Source organism: Zerene cesonia, chromosome 1 (assembly GCF_012273895.1).
Source record: "Zerene cesonia ecotype Mississippi chromosome 1, Zerene_cesonia_1.1, whole genome shotgun sequence".
Lineage (NCBI taxonomy): Eukaryota > Metazoa > Arthropoda > Insecta > Lepidoptera > Pieridae > Zerene > Zerene cesonia.
Window position 1 is genome coordinate 4,166,314 of NC_052102.1, and position 12,809 is coordinate 4,179,122.

Below are 12,809 nucleotides of genomic sequence, written 5' to 3' on the forward strand. Positions count from 1 at the left end.
AAGCTCATTTATATATGCCCATTTATTCTGTGATATGAAAACTTTAAAATAATAAAATCGTTCCACTAGTTACCACAGCAACAACACACAGGTAATTTCATGTTATTATGAAATATTATATACCCTATAAATTTTACAAGGCTTATATTGTAATAATTTATTGAGAATGTTTATTTATACAAACATCAGTGGAAGCTTCTTGTGATTGTTTTCGTTTTAAGCGGCGAATGCAGAGTGGCGCGCGCAGCCGGCGGCAGGCATCGGCGGCACCGGCGGTGGCGGTATGGACTATGGAACACGGCGAGGCGCGGGGTCCTCGCGCGCCATACGGTCGGCGGCGCCCTCGCCGTTCAGTCACTGTTTGACTACGAGGGAATGCGTGTTGTCATTTCGTTCGCGGTCTGCTACGACCGCATCACTAATATTTATACCTAATTCGCAATCGACAGCGCTCACACTAATGAACTATTAAGACTCTAGATTCAGTATTATTATCCAACGAACCCGGCTTCAAAGTTGTCGTGTGATTGTTTGTCCCAACTGACAGTGAGTGTGTTGTGCTTTATCGATAATATAACCTGTAAGACTTCAAGGGCACGGACAACTTTGTGCTTTGGATGCGGTGTAAGAAGCTGTTCTAGGGATTTTGGCCTTGTCGGCTGTTGCTCTTTTATAAAATGTAAGTGGGCGTATTCGAAAGTTTGAAAATCGATCGGGTGACGTGCGTGCGTGGGATTGCGTTTACGTAATCTTTGTTTACCTTGAGAATAATATGCACTGTGCTAACTGATTACTGCGATGCACCTTTAACTCCTGCATCTTCGTCAATTCAGGACATATCGATATTTACGGGTAAGTAAATGTATTCGATTAAGTTGACCGTCGTTTCTTTGTTTTTACATTGCTTTTATCATTAGTTACATGGAATTTTATATATTGATTCATGTTTTTTGCTTTTCTTAGATTTTCATAATTTCAACCATTGTTTAGTTGTTTTACATTATATATATTATAACTAGCAAGCGTTTCATTTTCAGTCAAATATTTATTGTTTGAAGAAATATCAATCTACCAAGAATTTTAGTGTATTGATTGTAATAATAATAAGCTTCATCTGATTTGCATACTTGTCGGTTTATATGGTTTTTAAAACCCGGCATATATTATATGAAATTAGATAAACTAAAAATTAAAGAATATTTAATAACGATATCAACAGATTTTTCCACGGGTTATAATGTTGTATTTCGAATTTCTAATTGCTTAGTCTAGTAATCTAATTAAATATTTATAAAACTTTAACAACGCACGTATATTTTGGGGACTTTAATGAAGTAACTATAGGTGCTTTTATTACTAAGAAGGTGCAGGTTTGAAAGTCACGAACTCCATTATACGGCAAGTAAATTGACTGGTTTTTTATGGGAATATCGTACAATGGAGACGGGTTTTGCATAATAGGCTGCGTGTGAGAAAGAAATAAAATTTAGACGAGTTTCGTTTTAGAGCCACGAATCACATATCGCCCTTAGGCTTTTTGTGTCAATATTAGGGGTTATAGGCAACTATGGCGTACAAGCTAGGGACTTGTAGTTCTTTCAGGCGAAGCATTCATATTTCATGAGCACCGGTCTGAGGCACAATGGCGTCGCGATGAGGTCGTTGGACGGGCATAGCTTTTAACTTCCACTTCTCGCGTGCATTTTTTGTTTATATGCGTGATTATTTACTATGCAGAAAATTATATAACTCTTACTAAACCAAATGTACTCCGAGGCACTTTAGTAAGACTTTTAATAATTTATTTCAAATGTATTTATTTATTAAACAAATACATTTAATATCTTAGTAAATATCCTACGAAATGGACATTCCCTAGCGCTGTGAACACGCTCAGGAATAGAAATAGCTTTTAAGAGAATCATTAGTCCCATGGGAAATTAAACGAATTAGCTACGAATATGTAGATAATATTGTATCTAAATGCGACACGTGTCAAGATTTAAATGGGATATACTATTATGTGTATTAGTGTGTTGTAAGTCTTGAATTTATATCAATGCGTGGATATAGCTACCTATCTAATGTAATTTATTTGTCATCTGATTCGTAATCATTAGATAAATATGAAATTAATCTAATTATAGGGATAGTAATGATTGCTTGCAGTTTCTTTAGCAAGTAGCAGTTGTGAAATAAAATGTTTGTAAACAATACCAAACAGAATGAGATGTCATCAGTGGATCGGGTTGTGACTCAGAATGATGCCATCGAGAGCACGTTGCACGACAGGAGCTGTGACGCCGACCACTATTTTTATTGCGACGCTAACATAAATATTTTTACTTTGATAGAAAATTGGAGCATACCATCGGTAACATTAAGAGTGCTTGTACAGTAACGAAATCTCCGTCGCGTTTTACCTAAATGCATAACCGTTCTGGCTAAATTTACAATTTTCTACATTTCTAAAGAAATTTTAGGAATGGACTAGGTATAAGTATAGGTAGGACCTATCATCTAATAGACAATGTTAGTATTACTGATTATATGATAATTTAACCTTAAAAGGATTTGACTACATTTCATCCATTATAATGAAATATTCGTTAATCTTAGGTAGGTAAATATTATAATATTTATTTAAATAATGTCATATCTATATTTAAAAATAAACGTAAATAAGCCAGATTTCAAATAAAATTTTCTTCAAACAGTCGGTCTTTATGCGATAGGTATTGCTTGAATATCAACGGCTCTTAAATTCTAGCAGCATGCTGGTAGAGTACGCTTTAGTGTGCATGTTTCTAACGCCATATTGCGTAGTAAGTAGTTCCTAGGTAATGTATGAATGTAGGGTCTACTTATCTGCGTCGCACATTAGCGCTCTCGAGGGACGACAATACGTACTTCCACTCACTTCGTACGTGTAATGAACTAGAGCGCTATAATAAACATACGGGGTAAACTTTATAATAAAACCCCACTTCCGTGATGAGGAACACGACTTTGCAGTATTTTAAATATAAATGAGGATGTCAGGGGAGTACCACAATGGACCAAAAACTTTGGCACTTAAGTACAACAATGTTAAGATACCAATGTGACACTGTATAAACAATATCTTGCTATAGGCACTTGCATACTTGCAAGTTGCAATCATACACATCTATGCATTTTCATATTGCGTTTGAATTGGATAATTTAGCGCATCCTGTTTCCATTTTAGTATCCAATTGACATTAAAGAATTAAAATTATAATAGCTGAATAGAATTGCTTTTGAAATATTCAACTCTCCAAACACGCACTCATTAGCATGCTTTAAGGCATAAATGATTGTGTTTGATGATAACTCATTCAATGTGTTTTAAATTTTTAAAAGATAAAATTATGATAATACTTACTTTGTAGTATTGCATAAAAAAGGTGAAGTTTTTATAGAGCAATTAAATGTGTTAAAGAAACAAGGAAATTATGTAGCAGTTACTCAAAACCAAATGGCGACTTGTACCTGCATGAGAACCTTCTTCATTCTGCTTTTGATTAACACTTTCCTTTGATTCAAAATAAGCTAATCAATAAAAACTGGTTTAATAGTAAAAAAAATATGTGCTTAACGTACTGAAATGGAAAGTTAAATTTCAGATTTTTACTTAGAGAAGCCTGAATAATGATTAACACTCTGCCTCCACATATACGGATTGATTTATTTTTATTTCGAATTAACTGTTTGTTAGCAACTTTATAGGTAACTTTCCATCTTATCTAAAAATGGCATGAACTAGGACAAGCAACTAACTACATTAAAGGAAATATCACTTTCGATTTACATATTATATTTATGTATTCACAATATTTCTGATGTAATAAAAGTAAGATAAACAATACAAAATAGGCAAATATTATCCAAGAATAATAAATTCACTAAAATGCCAATTTTTATTACCCACTTTCTGTTTTATGAAGAGATAAGATTTAAATAAGATAAAAGAAATTTAATAATAATTTGAAATACAATTTTAAGTAGCCATATCCGCCTTCGCATATAACATAAGAATACCGCTGACGTATAAATCTCGTTATTTATGGCTCAAGGGGTCCGTTTCTTACCTCATCCTGAAAATCTTTTACCTTCGTATGGAATCAACTTTCTTATCTTACGGATTTGCTTATTATTTTTATTCTCATATAAACAAGAACTGTCAGAAAATAAATTTTCTCATCTAATCGTACAATACACTATTAGCTACGTGACTACATACGTATATTTTGTATTATAAAACAAAATACGATCACAAGAAAAATAAGTTACATAATAATATATCGCAGGTCTAGGCCATAATCTGGTTAATAGCTTGGGGTCAAGTAATAATTAGTTTTCATGCCAATTCATTTACCGGGTTCTGTACAATCGGGGTCGAGGTTAGACTGATTACTTTCATTAATGCATGACTTGTCTGGACCTCGCGGAGGTGGCACTGTTTGCGTATTGGATTGCAGTAATGTGAACTCGGATATATAACATGAAACCACAGAAGTCAATATAAATTATAAAGTGTTATAAATAAATTTAATAAAATATTATTTAACTAGAAATGAAACATCGGGGACAAAACGTTAAGCGAACGAAAGGAAAGGAAAGGAATACCACGTATATTGCCTAATATTTAGAGCGATCAGTTAGTTAAAATTATCATTTCTTACCACCCAATGCACTGATCCCTACAACACTAAATATATCCGTGTGTTCTTTTAATTACGTTTTTTGTATGAGAAAAATTATCACAAATACATTAAATGTATATTAGAGGACACAGACCGGAACCGACAAGTGCAGCCGAGCGAGGACATTTCAAGGTCGCACACGCCTTCATATTCTACTTTATCAATTTCAATTACTTAAAGAAATTGGAAGTAAAAAGTATTGATATTTTTTGCGAGGTTCCGTGAAAATGAGAAAGGCGTATTTACTTGTATTAAATTGTGTTCTATTTCGATTTCGATTACATGCTATTGCTATTCAATAAATTCACGCAATAATTTAAACATAATATCTAGCGATTGTGTTACACGCGAAGGAATACTTTCAGTTTTCGTTTTTTAATGGTTAACATCTTCAATGGTTATGTTTTTGTATTCTTCGAAATAAACATTAAGATATGCCGTGCTTTTATATTGTGTAATAAGTTTAAAACAAAAATCAAACGAAATTAAATTGTTAAGCCATATTACGATAGTTGCGTGACTGGGGCTGATTGCAGCAAGATTTCTCTAGCAGACTTTATAAAAATGCTGTTTCTAATCATGGGCATTAAGATTCGAATGCCGAAATATATTTTTTGTTAGTTCACACTCATTTTCAGAGAAAACGCGTGTTGAACATGCGATCAGATCATAGAGTTTTGTTTGACGAAGTATTTTTGGCTTGATTGTAGGTAGTTTTGTTTATTTGATAACATTATTACCATTGAAAGCGTTGCTTTTCATGAGAAGTACATACAGAAAAAGAACAAACTAAGCAACTATTTCATAAAATATCTAACACAATATACAGTTAAATAAACAGTAGCAATTATAACACCAAATTAGATTTTATTGATAGGCATCAATTATTATTATCGACTGGGGTCTCCCTTCGAACTTAGTGGTTGAACACATGGAAATTGAAAATAACAATCCAATTTTGTTTTCTATTGGACCCTTTGTAAGACTACCAGAGATGTAGATAAAAGCAGGATTAGTAACCTAACTATTCGCTTAGGGGTAATACTCTTAAAGTGGTTGTGGTGGTTGTATCTTAAGCTTCTCATTCATTCATTCCTTTACGCAAAAAAAAAAAAACAAAAAAGGTCATGTTACTTTTATGAAGTACTGCGAATGTCTTATGAATAATTAAAATGCCAGAAACATAACTGTAGATATATAAATAAAATGTTGCAAAGCCACAGGAAGAGCTTTTAATAGATCCGTTGTCAGGAAATGGTTCTAGTCTTGTTTCAGAGGATTGCTCTTAATAAATCTTCGAAGCCCGTCACGGCGACATTCAGAGCGCGGTGCGTATCAAGTATCGATCTAGTGAATGGTAGCTCAGCTGCGTCGCCCCACATTTTACGGTTCTTGCCAATTCAGATAGTCTGCTCTGATCAACGGAAAATATTGTTCCATCGGATTTCTTAGCAAATACGTTAGTATGTATATGGGAAGGAAAATGGGCTAATGGGATTGCCATGTCAAAGATATTTATCATTTACTGCTTTCTCTCATAGAAAATACTGAAACTTACTTTGCGCGTGCGCAACGTATAGGAAGTAACATATACATCGCATATAACCTGTGCATGTAAGTACATGATTTGCGGGATTATGTGATTTTCTAATGTACCTATACCAATATAAATTTTACTATAGATTTCATTACTTTTTTATTATGTAACCGAAAGTAGTAATTATATTATCGATGTCTTTAAACGAAAAAAGTAAACGCAAAATTTAAAAAACTAATAAATACCTACTTGCAGATTTTTTATCAGCAGTCTCAAATGGTCATCATCTAGTGCGATGTATATATGTATATTATGCTATACGGATGGCAAATGCCTACTAAAAACATTGAAATGGAACATATAATTTGTGATTTGTTAAACGTTTAAACATAGGAACGTGCTATAATGGGGTTACTGACTACAGATTACGTAAACATGAGTGTGATCTTTTTAGTGCGTGGCCCACATAATGCATTGCAGTAAATATTTCGTCGCGTTTTGTATAAATTATGATTTCCAGCAAGAAACATAAAACACCAATGTTTTGTTGCAACCTCAGTGAACAAATTTTATCGCGCAATATAAATGGTATTATTAAATGACAGTTGATGGATGAAAGTTGTTATCTTGTTACAAAAACAGTTATCATGTTTAACGTTATATTTATGATTTCTAAACTGAGCATTTGAATGTATGCATTTAATAACATAACGTACTGATTGAATATAGTAAATACATGAGAAATTTTGAAAGAATAGAAAAAAAACATCATCACGGGGGGGGATTCTCATTTATAAAGCATTTCAATGCTATAAAACTAAAAATTAAATATAGTAAATACATATAAGTCGATGTTTTTGGTAGAACATAAAATAAACAAATCATATACTGCATTAAAAAATTAACCAATTCTGGGGTGGTCTTATGGACATTTAACTATAACATCTCACCAAACAAGTACATCGTTCCTGTCCGTAATGTCCCATATGTCTTCAAATGCAGACTAAACACTTCCCGTATGGACAAGAATACGTACTTACATGGTAATGTATCGGTAGGTTTGCATAACGCCAGATGTTCTGTGACTCAACAATCACAAGTAGGTGTTTCTACTTTAGGGCCGCTTAGCACACGTGTCGATGGTATCATAACATGCTAATACCATTACTTAAATGTTGAATCATTATAGTGTTGATAATTTGGACTAAGCTTTATTTTATAAATACATCTGAACTCCTTTTTTTCTAATGAAAGTTGGTAATGTTTCGGTCATATTGCTAAGTACCTACGCTTATTTTTGTTTCCGTCGCTTTTTACTTTAGATACTTCAAAACTTTCAATGGAATGAGAGAATAATGAGAAAGGACGGATACCGATCATCAATACCCAACCCTCGATGTCCATTGATCGACATTGTTCTTTCTCACCCAATTTGTTCTTTATAATTTTAAAATCATCATTCTTGTCACCTTTAAATTGCCAATTTCATATTTTAATTTAAACTTTCTACATTTTATCTACAGTATATGTTCCGCTGAGTTAACAATAATTAATAGGTAATAGGTGTATAATAACTATACAGATAGTCACTACTGACCTAATGAATATTATGTGAGACCTTATTATGTAAAAATTTAAGTCCCAACTGAAAACCTGTCTTTTACGTTAATATCATATTTTTTAATAATTCCCAAAACAACTCTTTTTGAGTTAATAGGTGATACTTTTTAGGCTAGTAACTAAAAAAAGTAATACTCGTCGTCGACCATCGCATCGTCTTCATTTGATTTGAGACTGCTTTTATAAATATAGCGTATTCGATTTTATGCCTTGTTGTTAGTAATAACACCCATGTAAAATGACCACTGCATGCCGTTAGTTGCAATACTCGATATTTATGAGAACCGTGAGAAATGTTTAAAATCAACTTTCCGCTATTATTGCCACGCAAGAAAAACTGCATAAATAACTCGCTTAACGCTTATATTTCTTGCATTCGCGTCGCTAACTTGTACACCTTAGCTCGCATATATATTATTTAGGTCATTGAACTAACGGTTTTATAAGAGTAAATTTATTCTTAAATCGTGACTGAAACGACACGTAACATCATTAAGTTTTCACGCATCATTAGACAATCAATTATGAACAATGGCAGATAATGACTTATAGCTAAATTGGAAGAATTGTTCGGTTGATATATGCATTGGATATCTATCAACACATATTTGGCACAAACTATTTTCCCATTTTTACTGGCAAATCAAGTGGAACAAATGTTTGCCCTTTTAATTGGAATCGATTTCGTGTTCGATGGTGACACTAATCTCTGTCTATACGATTGAGCACGTTCTCTTAGTTTCTGAGTTTGGACATATTAGCTAGCTACTATCTTCAACTTTGTCTGTGATTTGTTTACGTTCTACAGCTGTTCTTTCCCAGGCTGTCGTTTTCAAATGATCAAACCGATCGCATGAGAAGTTTTTGCTAGAATAATAATAGCATTATAAATTAACATCAAAATAACTTTACACTATCCAAACCCTCGTCAGCCTCAAATCATTGGATTAAATGCCTTGTTCATCCCGGCTTTCCACACCCACATACACACACAACAAATTAATGAAATAATAGCTTTATAATGTATTTAGTTAAATTAGGAATATGATCAAAATATTCATGTATGAAGGTCATTATTATTTTCTCCCATCCATCACAAAGAAAACTGAAAAATAAAACTAAGTTTTTTCATATAAAACAAACTTGGTTTTTGCACACAGTCTTTCATCTACAAGGGGTCAAATATGCCCATATATATGGTGAAACGAACTAGTTGTACAAAATACCAGAATTGGACTAATGAAAAAATTAAGACAAGTCCTATAAAATATTAAAATTTAACGCAATCTCACGAATGTGCGAATGGAATAAACATTGAATTTATTTGTATTAAAAATCAAATTTCGGTAGCAATATGTTAATATAAATGTATAATTTATTATGTATTGTAAATATACGTAATTTACAAAAAACATGTAAGTACACAATGGACAGATGACATGAGTAAACGTCTTAAAATATAAAATATATTATGAACAAAACAGTTGATACAGAACGTGAAAAATCGAAGTTTTTTTTTATGTCATAGCGGGCAATTGAGCTGGTGGTTCCCCTGATAGTAAGCGATCACCACCGCCCATGAACTTTCGCAGAGGTATTGCCTCTGCGAATGTGCTGCCCGCTTATAAGGGTAAAGGAAAAGGAAAGTATTGACGACTGGAAAGAAGAAATGGACTGGGATGGGTGAGGAAAAGGAAATGGGCCCCCAGCTCCCCCACTCACCGTACGAAACACAGTGGCATACCACTATATCACGCCGGTTTTCTGCGGGGGTGTGTACTTCCCCGGTGTTAGCGGGATAGCCAATTCGTGAAAAAGTGTGCTCGACTCCCACAATAAAGTAATGTATCTAAACTTATTTCGAGCAACATTGTCTAGCAATAAATGGATCAATAAATTGAATAAAATGCGTAGTCCCAGCGTATGTAGTGGGCGGTAAGGTATCGAAGGCTTTTGTGAGGCGTTCCCGTGGTGATTGACAAATTGCGGCTTAGCCAGTGTTACAAGAATATGCGCCCATCTACACCGATCGTATTGTGCTTTATCACACTGAACTTATAGCTTATGTTGGAAGTAGCTACTGTAATATCATGACAAACATGAAATTACAATTAACGTTACTCATTTGAACATATACATAGAATACTCAGTATGTGCCTGGTATAAAATTAAGATTCAAACGGATAATAATACGGAATAAAAAGTAAAAAATATATTGTACGATTCATACCCAATCGGGTAGATCGGGATAAACGAAGGCCTTGTCTGCGGTTAATCGCCGAAATCGATTAAAAGCCCTACACCGAGTCCTATTTGAAAAGCGCACATAAAATATACATATATACGTACCAATGTGGCACAGAAAGTTTCCAAATTCTCTATAAATATATGTTTTCAACGTAATTTCGGTTCGTACACCTTCGATGGGCGGTGTCGTGATTTTACCAATAAATTTTACATTTCGATTCGCTCTTCAATTTCCTCCACGTAACCGTACGGATATCGTCCTGTTAAAATTACATTATCCTTGTTTCTCAGAATACAGCTATAAAAAATTGTATATTGAGTATGACTTTGCGATACATCTATTGTTATAAATAATGTAAAATATAGCATAACTAGGAGACTACTATGAATTGTCCAGATGGCTAATTGACTTACAGATAGTAGAATAATTGATATAGGATATGGATGGATAGTTGGACATCATTGATGATGCGGGTTTACTATAAAGTTGTCCAAACAAATTTAAATTCTTTTGACATTTATATATTATAAATTTATGATATCTAACATTATCACCAAAACTCCTACGTAAATATTATTAAACGTTTAAATTAATAACAGGCACAGCAATAGTATGACCTATTACTGCTATTTTTAGTCCTCATTAATGCGGACAGCTAGTATATGATGAGATGATTTCATCTTTGGCAAACCTTGTCTATCAGAAAATAGTGATGACGCAGTTTGTTTTAATTTTTTGTACCAATATAGGTAAAGCAATTAAATATGTACCTCTTTGCCTTTTGTTTACTTTAGAAGATAGAACAATAGCAATACGATGATTATAAATATTAAAATATAAACATACCTAGTAATTTAAATATGTCCATTGTCCAGCAAAAATATGTCCCCAGTTAAGATACCCGGAAGAAACCCCATCAAGATGAATCCGCAAATAGACGAGATCAAAGAATACCGAGAAGGGCTAAGAGCAGAGACCATAAAATAAAGGGTATCTGAATTTCTAAAGATGAATTGTTTCGTATTTTAGAGGATATCGAAAATGTTGAGAGATAGACATAGATAATTTGTAAAATAAAGTTATTATAATTTTGATAAAAATATGAAAGTAGCTACTTTAAGCTTAGATAAAATTTCTCAATTAGCAACTTTCTGCATTCATTAGTTCATTCATTCGAAATAACCAAGCTTCATTGAAAAAGCAATTACAAGTAATTGCTTTGTTTCAGTTTAAATAAAACATAATATATTTGTAATTTAAGATTTGATAAAAATATTCAAATGTTGTAGAAATAAGAAAAAACTATATGACTGCGCGATGAGAATTAGTCGCTATAATTAATGCCGGATAATAAAGTTGAATGAAAATTGATTTGATTTAAGTAATGCAAGAACGACAGTGCCGCCAACTCATTTCTGAAATGGAGGGTGTCGTCACCTTCGGTTCAGCGTAACCTTTACAAAAATATTCTGGACATCTTCAGATTTTAAATAGCTTTCGGTTTATATTTAACAATAAAAATTGACAAAGATAGCAATAAAATACGAGTTGAGTGTTCTCTCTTGTGCTCTGTGCACTTGAAGTAGTCAACAAGGACAATTCAACATATTTGGTTAATTTTTTGCCATTTCAAAGTTGTAACGTCATTGTAGTTTAAACATCTAACTATCTGTTATTGTAATGAGTAGAATCTGTGTGTACGCTCTACAAAAACCGCAGCGCCATATAAATCGCTGCGGCAAACAACGTTTATTTAATGTTTTATTATTTACATGTTCGTTTAATCGTGTGGAGTGACGTTATTTTTTGTAAAACTCAACTCCGTTTTACTTTTCATATGGATGTATTTAATGTTCTATTTTCAACCAGTGTAAATTTCAAATGAATTTATTATTTAAATTATAACTAGAAATATGATTTAAATTTTAAGTCGACCATACACGTATAATGGCTTTACTTTTACGTGTGGTGCATACTAATTAAGTCATGAAATGTTTTTCTCATTAATGTAAGAAATATGTACCTACATGTTTTTAGGTTTTAGCTTGCTGTATTTGCTAAAGTACCTAAATGCATTTATTAATAATAATTAAGAATTTGTATGAATATACCATTTGGTATCAGCGTTTTGATTATTATAATGAACTACCAAATGTTTAATTATTTATATACACTTATAGCGAATATATTGAGAATGTAAGGATTGCCTTAGTAGATATAGATTTAAAAAAAAAAAGACTTGCATTGCCAGCATACCCAAAAAAAGATCTTTAATCGGACTTATTGTAAATAGAATAACATCTATCAGACTATAATTTGGACGCGAGTTTTATATATATATATATGTAGTATTATTTTAGGTTTAATTAGAAAAAACGTTGTTCTTGGATGCAATAAATTTCTCTTATTGATTCTTGTCAAAACCAGCATGGTATGGCCTGACTTATTTGGACAGATACAGCTCGCAGCTCTATATTCTATTAGTAGCCCGCCAGGGCTTTGCCTGAGGTACATATATAGCCTATATCACTCAAGGATCACGAACATATCGGTCCAGTGGTGACTGTAATTAGCGCCTAGCGATTATCAAACGCTCGAGCTGTATACTTAGTCTGGCCATAAATACTGTTACACTTAATTATAAAAAAATATTACATTTGAATTTCGAATCTGTCAT

At 32.9% G+C, this 12,809-nt stretch overlaps 1 protein-coding gene across 4 annotated transcripts in view; it reads left to right on the forward strand.

Moving 5' to 3' along the window:
- The first annotated feature begins 285 nt into the window (after positions 1-285).
- The window catches only part of LOC119839472, an 83,066-nt gene continuing 70,542 nt past the window's right edge, over positions 286-12,809 (forward strand). For 3 of the 4 annotated variants that reach the window (XM_038365746.1, XM_038365774.1, XM_038365756.1), the window contains exon 1: positions 286-852. The gene's annotated coding sequence lies outside the window, so the exon portion shown is untranslated. The remainder of the gene's footprint in view (positions 853-12,809) is intronic. The other variant, XM_038365765.1, reaches the window with a different exon arrangement.